Genomic DNA, 22208 nt, shown 5'->3' on the forward strand with positions numbered 1-22208 from the left:
ATATTTGTGTCCGCAGATAGGGACTAATTGGGACACTTTGTCCTGTGCCTGCAGGGGGCCCAGGATACAGGGTGTAACTATTTAAAATTTGATAATATATATATGGGGGGGATTCCATCCCGGGCCCAAGAATTCATAGCTGTGGCCATGTTCCCAAGAAGCCAAAATACTAAAATATTGTGCAGTATTGTGCATGTCCTTCCTGTAATGATAATCCATTACAACACAATCAATAGCATAATCAGATGCACCATACAAAGAGATCAGGCTGAAAAAAATCCGCTACCTGTTTTTTTTTTTTTTTTTTCAATGGAAAACAATCAAAACTGATTTCTGCTTTATTTTTCATGATTTACTTGTTGACATGTTCTAAAGATGATGAAGCTTCAAGTGAGCAGTGTTTCCCTGTCGTTCACTGGGGCATGTCACCCCGCCCTTTGCATGCCTGCAGCATGGGTTGTGACCTGGCGAGCAGAGGAGCAGGTCAAAGTGAGGTCATCAGGCTCATCGTGAGGGCAACCTGGGGACTCCTCTGCACTCAGGGCCAGTCACTTTGAACCATGACCACATTTCCTCAGCCTCCTTTTAGATTTTGTCAGATCAGAACACTGGAGGACTTGTTTTCTCAGAACAAATGGTCATGAAAAGTAATGGGCACCATTTCTAATTAAGACAAAGCCTGAAGCTTCCAATTTTGTTCAGTTGTGAAAATAGGATTTAAAGAAATTGTTTGCTTGAGCTCAACATTTACCATAATAGCAGACTGAAGTAAAAAAAAAAGGCAGACAAAATATCTTTGTTTATTGCACCATTTTGCGTAACCTCGGGAGCAGTGGTAACCAACCCTTTTCCTGGAGATCTACCATCTCGTAAGTTTTCACTCCAACCCTAATACACCTCATTAAACAAGATCCCAATGTGTGCCAAATTGTTGTGTGTCTCAAATTAGGGTTGAAATGAAAACCTACAGAATGGTAGATCTCCAGGAACAGGGTTGGTTACCAATGTTCTAGAGACTGTAGTGCATCAAAATCCCAAGAGAGCTGTTGTTTCTGAGACACTAGAACCACCACTTCTGGTACCAACAGTCATACCATAATCAAAGTCAGAACAACCACACTGGTGGATGCATTCTAATGTTCAGTCGAAGAACTACTAAATCTCTTCACCATGTCTGCATGCCATATATTGAGTTATTGCCCTTTTTTATACTTCTGACTGCTATTATATTAAATATTTGGCAGATCTGAAATATTTAATTTTGATTTTAATTCTTTTCACATCTGACTGCATACAAATAGGAAACTACAGGCTTTATACACAACACACACAGACACAGACACACATAAGCGCACACACACACACACACACACACACACACTATAGATAAGTCACGATAGAGAGAGAATTAAAAAATGGTCTCTTTGTATATTCACATGCTTTACTGCCTTATTGAAAATTAATTTTTGCACCTGGATACTAGGCAGGTGCCCAGAGGGACAGGATGAAAAAGGTCTGACAGGGATTGTGTGATCCTTGTTTCTGCGAGCTTGTCGTGCTGGTATACCCACGTGCCTCGTCCAATTATGCCTGTCAGTTGCTCAGGATCGAGCAATGAGATTCCATACCTGTCCTGAATTTTCACACCATACTTTTATGTGTGTGGGCAGGAGTCCGGAGCCACTTGAAGGCTAGGTAAACAGAGCCTCAGCGACGCTCTTTTTACACATTAATATGAGAGTAAAGACACCCAAGAAATGGACTTAAACAGGGCCTTTGCCACAGCGGGAAGATAATGCCAACCACATTATGTGTGGTAACTAAAGGAAAACGGATAACCTCTTGCAAGTCACCACACGTTTTATATTTAGCCCTTGTGAGATAAGTGCCCCTACAAAGCCAGGGTTCTACAGAGACAGTGTAGGGGAGCTGCTCTTATGACTAATCCCTGTGTCACAGGACGCTGGCAGCAATACAGACAAGGGGCAGGTAATTGAATTATTACTGCTTCACTTGTTCCCTCTCTCATCCCCCAGATTTGTCATCTTCATCAGAGGCAGCATTTGTACAATGTGTAAGAGGATTTGTTTTCTGCCACCAAAAGTCCCAAATGAAAATGATTATATTAGATAATATAATCAAATAATTAAAGATATTGTAATACATTACACTGCTGTGAAATATACTATCTTTAGATATTTTTTAAACATCCGTATTTACAAAATATGGCAGTAAATTCATTTCACTGTCTGTAACCCAATGAGCAAGTGATGTTGCATGCACAAGCAGATTAATTCAAAATGGGTTTGTTTTTGGCTCACCGTCTATCTACATTAGACGGTGTTTCTTGACCGAGATCATAACATATGGATAATATCAAATAATGTGTTCTAACTCACCCTAAATCGCTACGAAGAATAAGGTGTACGGAGGTGACGTCCAGATGTGACATCATAAACCTTCATTCTTGCTACTTGGGGGATGTCCCACAGAACACATGGCAATGCTCAGTTCTCAGTGTTCAGTGGGCAGGAGTCGTTCACATAGATTAATGCAATTCTACTAGAAATCAAATGTGTAGCTCATAATGTAATTGGTTGGACAAATGGTTGAAGTACTGTAATGCTCCATATCAAAATCAAAAATGTTTGTGTCTATTTTTATGGTTTAGGTGAAAATGGGAATACATACATATTTCTAGGGTCAATTGATCATTGAGCTATTTGCAATTTGAACCAAACAAAAGCTTGCACAAACCTAGAAAAATGGAATTCAATGTCTACATAGTTTACCCTAATTGTTTATGGTATCTAGTCCATATTTAAATAGTATGTGTATTTTTTTTTTTTGCTTTCCTTGCTTGGCCTATGTCTGTTGCTTCTGGGAGCTTTGTATCTCTTGCTTGAGACCAACTCCATGGCTTTCCATCAGGGTAAATCAATAGGATTTCATTGTGTAATCTCGCTTGTACAGCGACAGTAAAAATGAGTTAAAACCGTTAAGATAAGGAGTAATCCAATGGAAACGGCGCTGTGTAGTGACGGTCATCACTTTCGATCACAGTGGCTAATTTACAGCGCTCCTTGTGGCTGGCCCCAACACAGGCCTGTAAAACAATTCCATCAGCCCTTGAAATGTGCCCTCAAGAAACACTTGACTTCCGACAACTCACAATGCGATGTGGCAGCATCTTTTAATTTTACCACGGGGCTTCTCACCTCTTACAGTCTCACACTAATCACATCATTGGTAGGCAATGCACTAGCCCTGTGTGGAGAACTGGGTTCATGTATGTTGCATGCTACAAAAGAGTGCAAGAGTATTAGGAGGTTTACCATGACTGGGTAATGCATTTAGCCTTAATATGCAGCCATACATTTCTATGAGTGCTTCATCCATTCAGCAGTTTTTTTCTGTTACTGTGTATTTACTCAACTGTACAGTACACGTGAGAGAACATACTGTTTTAAAATGTGTTAGGAATTGCGGCTTCCAGCTAAACCGAAAAAAACCTATTACTCAGGCCTGTGACTTTTTTTATATCTATCATAATCCACATTTGGAGCAAATTAAGCGTGCACGCAACACCCAATCACAACACGAAGCGAGCGGTGAAGAGGCCTTTGTTCATATTTAGTTTATAATGAAACAGGACATGTTTGACCTTTAAATTGTTTAATCTGCATGGATACACACATTCCATGGTTTCCCAGGGAGAGAAAGTGAGCGGAGAAAGGGAGAGGAGAGAGAGAGAGAAGAGAGAGAGAGAGCATTCAGCAACTTTGTCTGAATTACAATCAAATTCGTAGTGTCCTTGGAGCTGATTCTTATCATTGCAGTTTCAGTTTTAAGCATATTAGAGCTGTGAAATTGTTTTCAAGAATTTCTGCAAGCCCAAAATAAAATGGCAGAGCATTGTTTTGCAAATGAAAATGAAAGAAACTAAAATGAAATGGAAATTAAGAAAGTCATTAATGGCATAAAATATGCAAATACCTCTCATTTAGTCTCTGTTATGTCTGTATCATTTACCTCTAGTTTCAGATAAAGTGTTAAAAAATGATGATACCATATATGATCACCAACTTGGCTAAGATATAAAATTTATTTCTTTATTTAAAGGCTATATGATGGTCAAAATACCTGCATGCACACAAACACACACACAAATACGCACACACACGCAGGCACACACGCACGCACGAACGCATACACACACAGCTTATTTTTCCTTCTGGTTTTAATTTCAGAAGTGATTCCAGCTGTCTCCACATTGGTGACTACCAAAATCTAAAATATTCATGCAAGTTATTCATAGCACTGGACATCAACTGAAATGCACAGGGAAATGTATATCATCCTTACTTTCATTAAAATTCAAGGGGCAACTTAAAATATGTGAACGATCATTGTTACATTTTAACAGAATGATAAAAGACAAAATAGGCTTTTTGAGAACAGGGGTAGCCACAGGGGGGGTTGTATCAGGATAAGTGGACGAGACTCCGCCTGTCAAATACACAAAACACAACCAGGCTGAAGGGTTGAGCTTCCAGTGAACTCTCACATTTTCACACCCCGTTCACTGACAGCTTCCAACCCCTCCTCCCTCCCCCCCCCCCACCTCAACAACTCACCCCCCACCTCCGCATCTCCGCACCCCCTACAGAGCACAAGGTCCCACTCAGAGCCTGCTGTCACAAATCAATAGTGTCCGCACAGCCAAACCATGAGCTGTCAAAGATAAACTCTGACAGTGAGTTCAGTACAATCCGTATGTGAACCATCCTTGAGATTTAAATAAATAGAACATAATCACTGCAATAGGTGCATAAAATATTAAAGTATAAGTCTATAAAAAAACAAGCAAATAAGTCTGTTAAATGATATTGAAGTGTTTAACTGCAACTAACTGGTGTTTCCCAAAAGTCTTTTAAGGGAGTAAAAGTTTTTTTTGTTGTTGTTGTTGTTGTGGCAGCATTCTTCTTTTCAGCTATTCTGCAGTTAATCCAGAGTATGTTGTTGAATCAGTTCTGAAGACACGCAAAACACCTCATGCAACCATAGTACTGCATTGTGTCTACCTGACAGCTGGTGCTATTTGCCTTTTTAATTAAAGCCATGGAAAATCCCCAAATGGGGACCCACACCTCCCGGCAGTGCTACCGCCTCCCCTCTTTCCACAGAAAGAACCTATTTTGCAGAGATCTCCGTTTTTTGTTTTTTTTTCAGCGGCAACAAACAGGAAAAGCCTCCATCTGCCGAGAGAAGCAGAAACGGTGGGTTGACATTCCTTGACCTCTTGGTGAAATTTCTGTTGTGGATACACAGCATCCACTCTTGTTGCGCTGAGCACTGGCTGATTAACACCAGGCTGTGCTCTTACTGTGCTGTGAAGAGCGCTGACACAGCAGTTCATGTTGTTGACTTTTGTGTGGGAGGTGCCCTATATTGTCTGTTTTTCGTCTCTTTTTTAATAAGCACTAATATTTGTACATGTATTCTCAAAAACACTCAAAAAAAGCATACAATACAAGCTCTGGATTAGCCTTTTTTGGAGCTATGCCAGGAAGAACACAGAACCTGTAATGGTTCCTAAAACATTATTCAGAACATTTTAAACATAAAAAAGTATACATTCAAATTCCTTTACATGATTTTTAATGACAACTTTAGAATATTATTCTTTAATAACAGCATTAAAGGGTGCAGGGAATGGTGATAAAATATGACAGTATGCTACAGTGCATATCAAAAACTGAAAAGAAAGCCACAGGCCAGAGCATGCATCTGTGCAATGAAAATGATTTGTTTTCAGTTGTTAACACCTCTTATAATCAAATCATTTGACTTCCTTTACAAAATTGAGTATTAAAGTATGCAAACAAGAAGCGGCCTGCTCTGCATCTATCTCTAGAGACCTGCAGTGTGACCAAGGCAGATGGATTACCATGTCTCCTTGGTAATAGATTTCCTTGTATTGCCTGCTACAACATACAGCCCAACATCTGTCAGCTAATTAATGGCAGTGGACTGTAGTAATACCCATCATATGACCCTGACGTTAGCATTTCATGCTTGGAGTCACTCGGAAAATCAAACTTTGTTAACGTCTAACATGTTTCGGAATTCAGGCGGGACGTTCCACAGATTATTTGAGTGACCATCTCCTCACCCTACCACAGGTCTAGGACTCTCGGCGCGGACTGCCGGCAGAGTTCAATATCTGGATTTATGAGCCATGAGGTGGTACTGATTAGATAACATATATATATTTTTCACCCTGGGGATAATTGAGTCTGCCGAATCAGCAAAGCAACCTGATACAAGCTTTTAACACCAGCGGCCATCTGTTAACGGTAAACAGATTTGATTGCTTTGGCATTTGTGATGTCTGCCATGACAGCATGTGCCACGGAGGATCTGAACTGGAGAAGGCGAGCGTATCATAATTTATTTTTCAAGAGAACAGGGTCATTTACAGCAGACATGCGATGTGTAAAACCCGTAAAATATGGCGTGCCGAAAATAGGCTCTTTGTTTTGATTGTTCCGACCACATCCTTGCACTGTGCTACCCTGGGGTCTCTGGGGACCTCTACATTGCTCATGGGGAACCCTGGACTCCTTCAATAATTAAGCAGGATACCAAGAATCCCACTGTTGTGATTGACAGGTCCGAGCTCCTCTTTAAAGGTGAAGCTTTCAGAAACAGACCTGTCATTTGCCTGGCTATACAGTGCAAGACACAGCCAATCGATTTACGACACAGATCCATTAGCTGGAGAAGCCACGACGGGCCTGGCATTGCTAATGTGATTATCGATTTTGTTGAACATAGCTGTTCCGATTCGTGTTCGTAATACTATATTGTATGTAATGTAGAATCCTGGTGTTCACAGAAAAACACGTGAAATAAGAAACCAGGGCAAAGCAGGCCATTTTTGAAGTGTCCTACACAAAAATAATTGCTGTTGGAATTTCGATTTGTATGCCAATCATCCAGGTTATATGTGAACATACTGTACATTACCTTCTGTGTATCTCAAGGCTGGCCAATGAATGTGATTTTTTAAATTAAGCATAAATACATATATTCACAGTCTTTTCATAGTCACCTCCAAATATGTCATAACATCAATGTTACCTCCAAGCAATTCAGCCACATCCACAAACCTGCACCACCAACCCCTGGCCTGTGAACTCATCCCATTTAAATCACCTAAATCATGTCAATGAGATCCTCCACACCTCAAGACACAGACCATCTGTTTCGAAAGGAATGTGCCGTCAACCTGTCAATGCCGTGAATCTCTTCCAGTGTACGGTTTGTGTTTTTGAATGTATGACTTGCCAAGAAGCGAAACGTATGTGACACTGAGACCATTTCTTACCCCATTACTTCAATGTGCTCCCATTACTTGGTCAGTATTTGGAAAGCTCCATCGTGATCCATCTTCAAAAAGCCTGTAAGGAAGTAAGTGATTGTCTTCAGACAGCTCCAGTGTGAGCTTGTGAAGTGCTTTATTTCCACAGGGAAGGCAGAGACCTAACAGAACTGCTATGGGGAATTAGTTACACAGTGGACAGGAATATGGTCAGAAGGAAGAAAAATGGAAAAACAGTAAACCTAGCAGGGATAAATGAGAGACAAGAACGTAGACAGAAGCGGAGCAGGTGGGTGGGTGGGAAGCGGAGGGCAAGGGGTCTTCCAGCCCAGGGCCCAATGACCAAGAAGGCCCACTGGAAGCGTGGAGTTCCACTGTATTTTTTGTCATTTTAACAGATAATTATGATTGGTAGGCTGGAGGCTATTGTCACTTCAATGCGTCCCTTGCATGCTCCTTTGAAGGCCCCTAACTTGCAGAAGAGAAGGGGCTTGCCTCGTGCCTTGTAAAAAGAAGAAATGACGCTCTAAATCTCAGTAGCTAATAGTACTACAGGGTGGTGCTAGTGGTGCTAACACTCATCCTAATTATTTTAGATAGGCAATGTATCGGTTTGAACATTTCGTCTTCATCAGTGACTGATGAAATCTTTGTAGGCAAAAATTTCAAACAGACTCGCTGCTGATCTAAAATAAATAAGAAGATTTTTGTGAGTGCTGGTTTTCTTTTTCCATGCCTACCTTTTATCTGTGCCAGCATTTTAGTTATTATCTATTTATTCATTTGCATGATGATATAATGCATTCATACATCGGTGAATTTTTCGAAAGCTGAATAAAATGACTTCCGTTTTATGTATTCAATACAAAGGAATATTTTTAAGATATGTACTTCTCTGTGTGGTTTCATAACAGTGGTTTTAACTCCTTGCTGGACAAAGGCATGGGTATAGCATAGCATAATGCAACATCATGATACAGCTGGAGCTATGGTCATTGGGAATGATTTGCTTTTATACTTCAGATTATTACCCGTTTTACAAAATCTTTATTCTTTACAAAGAAAAATAAAATCCTATAATCCTAGTAAGACCACCAATATTGTTCTTCAGCAAGTGAGGAACCCGGAAATGCAACTAATAGTGACTTATTTTAATGAGCATCATCAATGCATAAAGAGCACGCTGAAATGCGGAGCGTGATATATTATCATAACAAGCATCACCAAAGCCTGTAGGTCACATCGATGCTGGGGTCTACCCTGCTTTTAGGGTCTTTCACTGTTTACAGTAGCAACACAGAGTTCCCCTCCTCCATCTCCAAAGCTTCATGATGTCCAAACCACTCCCAGCCCTCACTTTGGAGTGCCTCACTAGAACAGAGGCCCCAATCTTATCCAAGAAGGGCTGTTGTGACTGCATCCATGTGCTTTACTCCACCACCTAAACAACTGATTCAACAAATCAAGTTCTCGATTGAAGACTGTGATTAGTTCAGAAGAATTAGAAGTTACGGTGCTGGGCTAGAACAAAATCCTACACCCACACCAGTCCTTCTCAGGTAAGATTGAACACCCCAGGTCTATATAGTACAGTAACCTGGATACTTTATGATTGAGAATAAAAATGCAAACCTTCCTAATTATACTCTCGACAGTCATCATTTACGTGTTGGCAGTAGTCAACATCAGCCACCCATTACAGCCCATTGATAAAAAAGGATGATTCAAGACCGCTGTTTGTCAAGATGGAACGAAGCTTTGTCATGCTGCTCACATTCTCCACCACACTGCTGACAGAACTCACTCCCATTTTCCCTGGAAGTTGTATCTCTCACAAGAACTTGACAGAATGCTCAAATAGTTCTTGTTCAGAACACGGCACATGTGAAGATGCATTTTAATCACTGAACTGTGTAATTGATATTATAGATATTATAAAACGTGTTCAAACAAGCTCGGTTTTTGTGGCCAGATTGAGAGAACTCCACACGAAAAATACCCTATGCACTGGAGAAATGAGAGCAAATAAAATAGTAACATTACATTCCAACTGGGTGGAACTAGTCCATCTGCTTAACCTGGTGTCTGTTTTAGTATCACACTGTTAATATTTATCAATGTGGGGATAAAGTGCAACAGAGCATTTTTTTAAAGGATAGGTTCTGTATTTTTGAACCCTGGCCCCAGATAGTTTGTGATGATTGCGAATAGTAGAGACCGTATTATTCACTAACTGCTTCAGAATTTAGTTTAATAGGCCTACTTCTTCTCCTGCATTCTCACAGTATATTCATACTGGTTTCAAGTTATTTTCAAGTATTCAGAAACCATTTCAAACAAGAGCAGTGTTCTATTTGAGTTGGAACACACACTATCTCAGAGCCAGCAGTAAACTTCCACACTCTTGCTAGATGTTGTGGGGGTGGTGCTAAAGATGATGGAAAAACACTGCTACTTATCAACGCGGGTGTGATCCATCATCTCAGACTAACTACAGAGGTTATGAAGTAGCTGAGAGTTTTAACTATCTGGCTTACCAGCGCATTACAGAAAATGGGCGGCAAGTGTGCTATTCCCAATTGTGGCAATAGAATGAATGCTGGGTTTAAGTTCATTGTTCACAAGCGCCCACGCTATGACTGTGATAGACTGATGCTTTTCCTGGTTATACGGGTGGATATCAACTGTCTTATCCATTTGGCTGACCATTGGATGTGTGGCAATCATTTTGACAATCATTTTGATGATGATTTGCAGCCAAGAAAGGGATGAGAACGAGCCCCTAAACATTTCTTCCTGAAACTACTGAACTGTCCCCCATGTTGGATGAACTCCTTCTGCAGCACCTCCAGACACTAGAGTCGGGGTATATGGCTCACTGCATGAATGTAGCCAGAACAAGAGCCAGAACAATGCAAGCCCATTGCTTTTGATTCAATGCTCTGTTTGCGACCATTCTGTGTAGAACATAGAAAGATGTGTTTGAATATACTGTGAGCTTCCTGGTTTTGAAAAATTTATTCATCATGGTTTTTGAAGGCTGCAAGAATTGCCCCAATGTATTTCTATTGGAGCCGTGTCTGAGGATGCAGCAAAGGAGTATCAGACTCAATTCTGAAGCGATCAGGGAGATGGTCTCTGCTATTCACAGTCTATCCTTTCAGGCAGTACAATTCACTTATTGAAGCTTTATTAAGGCTAACTGCAGTGCATTCTAATATATTGCTGATCCTTCATGATGCTGGGCCATTCTAGTCAGCGCCTTGGTACCTCGGCACAGGAATGAAGGCCCTTCTATTTTAGTCTGAGTCCCGGGTAGCACAACGGCTAGCGGAGGGGTTAGGGGCGGATGTCTCCCCCATGGCTGCGACGGCGCGCTGTAGTCTTGTAGTCTAGTATGTGGCATTTTGCGCACAAAGGGAGACACTGCAGAGCAGCGCAGGCACAAGACTCTGACATTTACCATCCCTTTAATTCTATCTGGATGAGTCAACCGTGGACCAAAAACACAAACAAATGATGAATGTGAAACAGGCAGCGGTGCCACGCGCCGTAGTTCATCCGGCCCTCCAGCTGCATTATGGCAGAGGGGCGAGACATGACAACTTATTAATTACTAAACTTAGGCTGCTGAATTACGAGCGAGTCTTACAAGTAATGAACATGGAGTGGACGCTGGGCAGTTCTAACAAAGACCTAAATTGTGATTTATTACACTGACCTCTACATTGCTGTTTTTATCAATATAAACCATTAAAAAATTAGGAAAAAATGGGAGTGAATGAAAATGATGGTCTATTTTAAAATTAACCATAACGATACAAGTGGAGACAACTGTTTTATGGCTTTTCTTGAAATCCATGCTCTGCATTTATAATTGCATGGTACATTAATCTGTGTGGGTAGTAATTGTGTTATTTAAAAAATAGCTTTCAGCTGTTTAATTCTGTAGAGCTCATTTGGCACGCACACACACACGCATACACGCATGCACGCACGCACGCACACACACACACACACACGCACGTGCACAGTCAAAATTTCTCCTTTAGTAATCCATTGTTATTTGTTCACTAGTCGTCTGAAGGGGCTGAGTGCCTGAGTGTATGACTGTGTGCCTGCATGCATGCGTGTGTGTGTGTTTGTGTGCATGTGTGTATGTGGCCTGCACTCTTTGATGTTCCGTAGACGGAAACCCAGATAAGGGCCACAGCACCTGTAAACCCCCAAAGAGACTGCTGCTCAGTGCGACTGCAAATATAAAGCCAAAGAGACAGGGATGAGACCTGATGCAATTTACCTCAGTTTTTTTCCAAAGCCCCAGGATCCCTTGACAGGCCCAGGCATGCCAAGGCAAGCCTGCTGATGGCCCTCTGAAATAGGAGCAGACAGATGCTGTGTCAGGCGGCAGGACCTCATTTGGGGCGATGAAGGGGCAGAGAGCTAACGTAGGGACCTCAGCGTGACTGTGCCTTGCTCTGAGACACACTGAACTCCTGGGCCATGGGCTTGAAACCAACATGCAGAAAACCCACCAAGGCTAACTTAGAAAGAGCACTGGGTCTGACATAAGAAGAAATGATGGTAAGCAGAAGCCAGTATGCCCTCTTTTGAGGAATACTTTTCACTTTTTTGCAGTGAGTCTTATTTAGCATTCATAATGCCTTAATTAACACTACATAAATTAGGCATCAGTAATATTGAAAATATAGATAAATATTGTTATTATATTACATATTTATCTATATAAGCATTGATAAATATTGTTACTAGCTTCAAGCAAATTGTTCCTATATAGCATGACATATGCAGTAACATCACTAGGGTCATGACAAGATTATGACAAGTGTTGTATAAAGCCCTATTCAAGCTGGATTCATTTTACAGTGGGTTGTGCTGCAATAAGGATTTCATGATGTATTGTCTGGTCTATTCGTAAAGGATAACAACATTGGGCACCGAAACAATCAGCACCAGAATACGCTGAGCCTCGGAACCTCATCAAATGCAGGTAGGTAAGAAGCAAAAACTCTTCAAACTAACACAGTGTTAGTAAACGTATGTGCTGCATATGTAGGTATTTGGGGAAAAGCTACCAATGAAAGTTACCAATGAACCTGCAAACAGACAGTGGACAGCAGAGAGTGGATTGACTTTTTTGTGGTTTTTGTCAGAGAAGTCCATCAGATCTTACCCTCCAATCATCCCAGCGTTATGGGCATTAGAGTATATACTACATATACTAGAATGCAGTGGTATGTGTCACCTTTCTGAAGGAATAGGCACATATGTGGACATCAGTCTTCTTCTACTGAAGGGACAATATACAGCAGTAAATATAATTCTACTGATCAGTTCGCTTTTTAGATATGCTGACCACAAGAAGCCATGTGATAACTGGCTGCTGAAATTCAGTAAAACCAGACCTGATCATAACACAGCACACAATTCCCATGCAGTAACTCCAAACCCAAATTAATGAGCACTCAATATAAAGTGATTGCAAGTTGGTTAGAAAATCAATTAAACCAGGAAGCTTTCAGCTCAAGCAACTTGCATTACTGCTGTAGTCTTTGACAGAGAGCATGTGGAAAGCAATTATGCAATTACGTTGTATTTACTATTAACAATGGAGAACTACTCTATCGAATGACTTGACTCTGTGATTTATTCAATTGGCACATGTATCACTTTATTGAAGCACTGTTTGTAACTGAAACCAGCTTCACAACTGACTTGTGCCAGGTATAACTTTGGCCACGCAAACAACCGCAGTGTGACTGTTGATAGTGCTGCCAAAATATTAGCCCTCGTCCTTAATAAATAAAACGTTCCACATTTCTAGTTTTGTGGTCATGAAAATTTTCTGATTGGTATATGCACATCACCTTAGATAGAGGTATATACTTTTGCAATAATGCAGGCAGCATTCTACACTTTAAATAACAGAGAAAGGTAAAAATACAAGATATGAAATGCCTGTAGAAGAAGACTATAACGACTAATAATTGTCCTGAGATTATGTATGCATTGGGAGGTGGTAGATGAAATAAGCCACCGCTGACGCTGTGGGAGGTAAAGGTCACAATCCCCGGGAGCAGGGATTGGTCATTCGTGATAAAGGGGCAGGGTCTGATCCCATGGCTGAAATGACCACTTGGCTGTTGAGGTGCTGCACTCTGAAGTGTTGGTTCTACAGTAAGTTAACCTGTCCCATGACCAAACAGACCACATGAGAGCATGAGAACCCTAAGCTTTGGACAATCCAATGTAGGCAGCTAAAATGGAAACAAACAGAGGTTTTATTTCAACCCTTTAAGTGTTCAAAACAGATGCATGGATAAAAGTTATGTAAATAAATGAAAAGTCCATATTCAAAACATGTTCAATTAAGATGACAAAAGAGATTCAAACATTTTGGCAAGCTGCTAAAATATACAGTAGCACAATTTGTCTGCAGAAGACAGTATGTCAAAGGAGTAGGCATGTTTATTCCATGTAAAATATCAAAGCTGGAAAATGTTGTCACTCCTATCCATGTATAATGGTATTGTTCATTTAGAGTGTCACAGCTAGTTTGCATATTTTTCGGCACCATATGTGTATCAGAATGAATTAGCTCATGAGCAAATGCACAAATCTGGCTGAGAAATTTGATATATAAGCAAGCGTGCAATATACAGGTGGGTGCACAAGTCCCATCGTATAGACGTCTCAGGAGGAGAAGCACTCATACAGGTTGGAGATGTGATCAGATGACTTGCATCCGATTGCGTTGCCCTACAGTGATTAGGACCCCACTGAAGGTGGGTCGGTCACACGGGGATAAAAGCTGGTGTTTGAGGTTAGCAGGCAAAGGGTTAATTATTCAGCTCAGGTCAATAATTTTATCTGTATAGTGCTGTGACACTGTCATAAAGATGCTTTCCAGGGAAATTGAAAATCTTGTTGTACCTGTATTCAGCTGGGTTACCAAGCTGTGAGGGAGTAGAAATAGATTTAATGTATTAATTGGTTACATACTGTAATACAATTTTGTTCGGTGGTGTAAAGCAAGGAAGTATACAGTAAATACCTTGTTAGTGTAGTGTGGTACAATGTATTGTGCATTAGTACTTTGGTTATTTTGGCCCTACTTTCACTCTTGGTCAACTACATTTTTCATGAAAACATATACTTTTTATCAATATATTTCCCTGAAACGCTTAGTTGCATGTTATGTCGAAAAGTGTTACAGTAAAACAAAGCATTAATAACTTGCTCTTTTTTGGCAGCTGAGTAAGAAAGCTAGAAAACTAACATTTCTTTGATAGAGCTTACAAGCCCCAGAATTACTTTTGCTGATTCATGTTGTATTCTATGTTTGATTTGAAAACAATTGTGTATATTTTATTTTGACTCTAGTAGATTACTTTACTATACTACTACTCTAATATTATACTTTAACTCAAGTATAGCTTTTGGGTGAAGACTGTTTTTGTTTTCCTTTGAGCTATGAATTCATGAAGTCCCTTCAACTCTCTCTTTTTAGAAAGAGAACTAAAAACCACAGTTTTGAGTCAATATCATAAATTACTGATTCTTCTTCATCAAGTGCTCAGCCATAGACAACAACACTGAGAAGTACAGATAGCAAGGGTACCTACAAAAACACCAGAACAACAGCAACACTATTAATATTTAGCAAAAATGTAACAGTCTGCCGTGTGTTTTGAACCACTGGCCCAGCTGGATGCTCCATACAGCAAGAGATGACTATTAGCATGCCGAGCTAGAGACCAAGGTCCCCAGTAAAAGGAATGGCAGAGTCTGTTGCAAATATTCACATGCACTCAGGAACTCTGACCTCTGCTGCACAAGGCTGACTGGATTAGGCCACTACTCACTGCTCCGCTACAACAAATGCAAAGAAAATATAAAATGAATACAGTAACAGTTTTATTTCTTCAAAAGTGTTTCATTGGTCTGATTTACCATTTTAATTTAATGAAACTCATAATATTGAGAGTGTTATGGGGGGAAAAAACAGCCTCAATATTGTTCACAGTAAACCAGTTGCTATAGAAACGTAATTTCGGCTAGTTTAATGGTTTAATGTCGAAAGACGCTAACTTAACTTTCTTCCTTGCTTCACCCTTGGGTTGACCTCATCTCTGCTTCCTTCAAGCATGCTTAGAACATTCTGAAGCAGTGGCTCTTGGTGAGGCAGGAAGGCCTCTTTGAGGAAGCCCAGACTAAGCTGTTTGTAGCGCCCAGTATGTACTGCAATTACATGTATATATAGCTGCAAGCATATTATTAAGTTTGTGTTTGCGTTGCCTCATTTGTATTGTTGAATTTGTGTCTCTGTGTCCCTGAACTTGTGTCTCTGCATTTGTGTTTTTATATCACCGTGTTTAGATCTTTATATTACCCTTAAGTATAAAAAAATAAATGGCAGGCTGCCTCCTTGAACACAGCCATAGAAAATCCTGACAACCTCCTACCAGCAAGACCACAGCGCACCATGACTCACGATGGGTACTGCTAAGAAACACAATGCGTTTCCCTGAACTCTCCTCTCCTCTGTGATTAAAGGCCTGCTCTGACTGTGCCTAACATTTAACACATTTCTATTCATCTGATTCTTAATTTACAGGACCCAGTGTAGGAGCCCACAGGTAGCGTTCCCCATCAGACACGTATTTCTACTGATCATCAGGATGCATAGCAAGGCTTTCGATTTACGAGCTATATCAGATGGAATTGCTAAGTCAAACTAACTAAATAAATAGCAACATCTGGTGAATGCCATACGGCTTATCTTAAATCATTATCTAACAGAAATTATATAATTATTGTACAAGACATTCATGGAAAATTTGCAATCTGTATCACTGTCAATGAAAAATGTTAAAGGTGTGTGTATATGTGTGTGCAACTGTGCATGTATGTATGGAAATCTAGAATTGATAATATTCAGATAAGACATATTTGCCATTTCAGTGGATACTAAAAATGCATTTCACATGAAGGATTAATTTCAATTTAGTCAATGTCATTTTTTAACTAATTCAATTTAAATATGACAGAGATTTTTTGTCATATATTATGAGTGAATATTTAAAATATTAAATTCCATTTTAAATTCAGATTTACAATTATCAATTTTATTTGCACATTGTCACATTTAGCATTCCATGTACAGTATGGGTATATATGTATGCTGTGCATACCTATGTGTGCATTTATATATGTTTTTTGTTTAGTATCTATATGTGTGGGCAGTATGTATGTATGTATGTATAATACATAGTGTATTACCTATGTGTGTGTGTTTGATAAGTATGCTGTGCCTGTGTGCTTTGTGTGTATTGTCTACTGATCCTAACCTGTACAAATGGAGGAGACATATCAATGTGGACTCCCACCCTGAGCCTGTGTTGACACTAATGAAACACATATACACTGTTTCTATGGTCTGTCTCTAGCTGCTGGACTCCTGTCCCGATGCTAGGGCTCCATCACCAAGTGAGGCGATCATTACATACCAAGTTATTACCACCACCACCACTTTACTCTGCAGGTGTGGGGAATCTGTCATATTCCTGCCAGCCAATGATATCAGCCATTATCCACAAGAACAGTGCCCAGCCATTAGCTTCCCTCACTCATTTCACAGTGCAGAAAGAGTTCAGTGCTCCTGGGCCAACCTTAACAGAGCAAAGTACACTGCTAACCACTGAATCACTGGAATGTTCTCAAACAGCACTGCAGGTCTCCTATCGCCCGTTTGTCATTTACAGAAGAATCACATGCCATAGAGTCAGGCATTACAAAACTGGGACCTCAGGACCACCGGGCGTCTGAGAAGGATATTTGCACCGCATTTGTCTACTTAGGCCTATATTCCCACTGTACTTCATACCTGTTTATTCTGTAGGAATAATTACATGTTTATTCACTTTATTGGACACCACTATGTAGTGTGGTGAGCACCACAATGGTTTTATTCACAATGCACCAACACCAGATTAGGAATAAGTCAGTCAGACCCCATTTTCTCATCCAAATGCTTGTGATGTTTATTTATATAATATCCTTATAAGTTTTTTTTAAATGTGCGTTATTGAAAGGGAAGCCAGTCCCTCTGGCAGCTCTTCATTCTCACGGCATGCCATCTCTACTCATACAGCACAGAATCAGCCAAGACAAACAAGTCCAGTCAAATAAGCCGTTCATCTATTTAAGGCGATGCCATACTGTTTCTCCAGGACAGGAACTGACATACATTTTCATCATGCATCATCTTTTTTCACAGCATTGTGTGTCTCAGAGTCTCTTTACATGACTTCTTGTCATCATTATATGTACAAAATAGCAAGGGCCAACTTTTGTTGGGGACCAAACACAGACAAAGAGCACCATTTTTTTAACATGGAAATACTAGGCTTTGATTTGGATTATGTCATGCTGCGAAAAAAAATGAATATATATGTATATATATATAAATATATATATATATATATATATATAGATACATGTGTGTGGAGGAACATAACGAATGCAAATGCAATCATTATGTAGGTGTACTGCAATGAATTTACATACATATATATATATATATATATATATATATATATACATAATATTAGATAATACATATTGTATATATATCATCACAAGGAGCAACAGTCATTTACATTATTGAGCTGCAAACTGTATCATCATATTCATCTGTAAACCAGTCCTTCCTTCATAATCAAATAAATTTGAAAAATGACAGCTACCTCTAAATGTCCTGGATTAAAAACAAAAGAGGAACGCTCATTCTATTATGATGAAAGAACATCATATTTTGTCACCTTGAGAGTTTTGTGTGATTCTGAATACAACGTACTAGGCCTTTTATAAAGCATGCAAAAGCTTTTTGGGCTGATACGTAGCACTGTAGTGCTATGTAATGTACTACTGATATTGGGTTCATCTAAAGGAGATAGATAATAACATCTCATATTGTGTAGTATTTGGATTCTCCCCATGTTTTGCATGGGAAAGTGTACAATTTATCCGTGATATTTGTCTTTATGTGTGTCCTCCCTACAAAAAAAAATCAATGTGGAGTATAATTTACTCTGATAGAGCAGATTTATTATTCCTTGTAGACTCATGCAAACACACAATACAGCTGAGTTAACGCTGAACGAGTGGAGGAGTCCCAGGTACTGCAATACAGTTGCATCATACTCAGTAAGACACTGACAGCTTGTACCAACGAGGAGGAAGCAAAGCGCTGGAATTAGACATGCCTGCTTATCTTCCACCGTAAAGGGAAAACGCGATGATCGCATCATGCAGACAGATGTGCAAACATTTGTGGCTCTGATTAATTGGTTTCCTCTCATTGTTTATTGCGGCTTCACCTGAGCCCAGCTGTGACATGGCCCATGCAACAAACTCAGTGCAGAGTCTGGTATGCAGCGCACAGTCTACAATTCTCTCCTCTTTCTTTACCTCCATCGCAGTTTCAGTACCTTTTAATGTTTTCCTGTATTCTCACTTAAATGAGTTTGTGAGCGATCCTTTGTGTGGGGACTGAGCGTTCATATTGGTCTATATAACAGTTATTGATTTTTCCAAAAAAATCTAATCTTCGTGGAAAAATGGAAGCTGCAACAGTATGAATTGTGTATTTGTGAGACTGCCCTTGTGCGTGTGTCTGTGTGAGTCCATTTGTGTGTTTGTGCAGGCTGGTGTGTGTGTGTGTGAGAGAGAGAGAGCGTGCGGGTGTACATGCATGTGTGGGTGCTTGAATTTCTGTGCATGTGTGCGCGAGTGAGAAAGCGAATGTGTCCATATGAAGCGTGTGTATTGTAGTGTGGTGTGACTGACTCCACTGAAAATCCAGGTAGGAGAGCAGTTTTAGAGACGCTCTCACAAATCATCAACACCAACATCCCGAAGGAACACAACATCACTATTTCTGCAGCTGGCTGGACAATTAGCCTGATTAGCGGCTGGGCACTAAATGTGTTTCCTATCTGAATACAACAAGAGCTATTCTTTCAAGGGCTGTGATGGGTGTTTTAAATTCACACTCCTTGAATGTAATGCACACCTACTGTTGTGCTGGCAGGGCTGCATTATGTTGTTAGGGTCTCAAAATGGACTGCATAAAACAATTTAGAAAAAGAAAAAAAATCCCAATATTCATGAAGCCTCTCAAATGGTTCAACCAGATGCTCTGCCACATATAAATGACCACATTTCCATAGCTGTTGTGTGCAGATGGAGCAACTTTATTGTTCTTGGATCCAAGCAGCACAGATGTCCGCCACTGATGAATGTGTGAAAAAGAACCCTTACAGTATATAGGCCTACTGCTGGAGATGGGTAGATCTTTATTTTGTAGACATTAGAGCGCTGCCATTCAGGCTCTCTATACCCTCAAAAACGTTGCCCGATAGAGATGAAATGACAAAACCACTTGCCGAAACACGACAGCCAAAAAAAAACAACAAAAAACAACAAAAACGCCCCCGGCAATTATCCGTAATGAAAGGGAAGACGTGTAATTCTCATGGTTGGAGACTCTGCAATTGTGTTTGATAATGGCAAACACAGAATCCCTTTCAAAGGAAATAATTAGGCAAGAGCAGTGGTAAGAGCCGTCCCCGCGTCCTCGGCGGCCGCGCGCTGCGCTTAGGCCGCGGCTCCGCGACCGGCTGGATGAGCGGGAAGCGGCCTGAAGCCGGGCCGCCGGCCTCCTCAGACCAGCAGCAGGAATACACACAGATAAATACCAGGAGCCCTGTTGTGCAGCATCACTGCAAATAATCTTTCCTTGGGCTCCTTTTGGTGAATCATCCCGTTCCAAGGCTAGCACTCTCTCGCTGTGTATGTGATTACACAGAACGCCACCGAAAGGATTACGAAACCTTTACCTCGGAAATAAATGTTGTGATATTGCTCCGCCCGCCTTGCCATTCCCCAACTTATCAAGCATCGCCACCGGCAAACGCAGCAAAATAATGTTTATTTAGCTTTCCTGCCTTTTGAAAAGAGTCACTCTGTGTTTACGGGTACATGGCCCCCGCTTTAATACATGTGGCTCGGTAATGTTATCATAACACCCACCCTGTGCATGACAGCAAAATGTGTTCAGCCAATAATATACACAGGTCCAGACAGGCTCCTGTGAGGCAACATACCTTTTACTGTCCAGTAGGAGGAAATGAATGCATGACTAAAAACACTACTGGATAGTATATAGTATTATGACTACAGACAAGAAGGGAGAATTCAGTTGCATTCTATATAAAGGGGGTGGTTATACTTTGTATGGACAGTCATTCATAAACACTACATAAGTCCTTCATAAGAGCTATATGGACATTCATCATTGCTTATGTCAATAGCCCCAAAAAGGCATATGTTGTCTGTCACTTTGTATGTCATGGTAATGTTACTTGACGTGACAAGCTTCTATGCCTATTTGCATTTACTGACATTAAATATGTATGAATGTTTGTGCAGTGCTTATGAAGATGTCTTAAACATCGTATGAAGCTGCTATATGACTCTAAAGACACAAATGTTGGTCTTTAATGTCGTTCTTTTATCTCTCTGTAGGCTGTGGAATTATTCTGCAAATACATGGTCATAAGGATATAACCATGCCTCCCACCTTATGAAATTGTCTCTGCTTTTATTATTTCCCATTCTTTTCATTTTCTCTCAGCGGGAAGCACTGGTTTAGACCATGGTACACTCCCCAGCCAGGCCTGCAGTACAGCGTGTTCATCTCCAACACATTGCTCAAGATGCAGAAAAAGTGCAACCTTTCAAGCGCTGCATATTTAAAGGCAGGCTAATTTGCTTTCACAAGATTCAAACAGCCTTTAAAAAAGCCAGTGAACCATAGAATGGGGACTGCTCAGTGCAATTTCAAATGACTTGATGTAAACCGGCAGTATAGGCAGAATTTAAAATTTTTTAAAAAATAAAACAAAACAAAAAAAAAAATCCTGGATTCGCATACAGTGAATCAGATGAATGTCACCATTAGAAACACAGAAAAGAGAAACACAGAAATGCAAATGATGGTGATGTCATGGATGAATGACTGTAATGTTTACTCATAAATATCACCAGTGGTCTAGCTGTAAATGCTGAGTTTGCTTCCCCCCGTTGTTTCGTCATACAGTTCAAAAATGTATGTATGCATAGGATAAAATGCATATACAGACACTTTATACATTATATATATATATATATATATATATATATATATATATATATATATATATATATATATATATATATATATATATATAGTGACATATTTTTCATTGTTTTGGCTATATACTCCAGCAGACTGGATTTGAAATAAAACAATGAATATGAGGTTAAATTGGAGATCTGAATTGAAGGTATTTATATCCGTATTGGGTGATCAGTGTAGGAATTACAGTCTTTTTTAAAAGACATTTAACCCCCATTTTAGGGGATCAAAAATAATTACCATAGACCAATCACAATCACAATAGACCAATTGGCAGCTCAGGTGTTTCTTGATCAGCTGCGTGTCATTTGTTCATGCACAAGAACGCTAATAAAAGGTCTATAGTTGATTCTAGGTGTGGCATTGCATTTGGAGTCTGTTGCTGTTGCCGCCAAACCTAGGCCTAACCTTAGGCTAACCAAAACAAACTGTTTGGAACATCATTAAGAAGAAAGCCAGCCCTGGTGAGCTCAGAAATCACAAAGAGTCTGGTAAGCCATGGCCGAGCTCTGTGGGGAATACATTTTGTTGACCTTCAGCAGATAAGATGCTTCAGCA

General features: G+C 40.1%; 1 protein-coding gene and 1 long non-coding RNA gene across 8 annotated transcripts in view; one reads left to right on the plus strand and one right to left on the minus strand.

The window, feature by feature from the left end:
- kcnj6 (potassium inwardly rectifying channel subfamily J member 6) overlaps nucleotides 1-22208 on the minus strand; it is a 72420-nt gene that overhangs the window by 26800 nt on the left and 23412 nt on the right. For 2 of the 7 annotated variants that reach the window (XM_064351231.1, XM_064351232.1), the window contains exons 2-3: nucleotides 11688-11760; nucleotides 7394-7466 (exon numbers count right to left, since the gene is read on the minus strand). The exons of 3 other annotated variants lie outside the window; for them this stretch is intronic. The gene's annotated coding sequence lies outside the window, so the exon portion shown is untranslated. The remainder of the gene's footprint in view (nucleotides 1-7393; nucleotides 7467-11687; nucleotides 11761-22208) is intronic. 2 more of the 7 variants (XM_064351233.1, XM_064351235.1) reach the window with 2 other exon arrangements.
- LOC135263329 (uncharacterized) lies at nucleotides 11771-17857 on the plus strand. The gene is made up of 3 exons (XR_010332442.1): nucleotides 11771-11971; nucleotides 12329-12398; nucleotides 16026-17857. It is a non-coding gene; the product is annotated as an uncharacterized LOC135263329 (long non-coding RNA).

This window comes from Anguilla rostrata, chromosome 9, assembly GCF_018555375.3.
Source record: "Anguilla rostrata isolate EN2019 chromosome 9, ASM1855537v3, whole genome shotgun sequence".
NCBI lineage: Eukaryota > Metazoa > Chordata > Actinopteri > Anguilliformes > Anguillidae > Anguilla > Anguilla rostrata.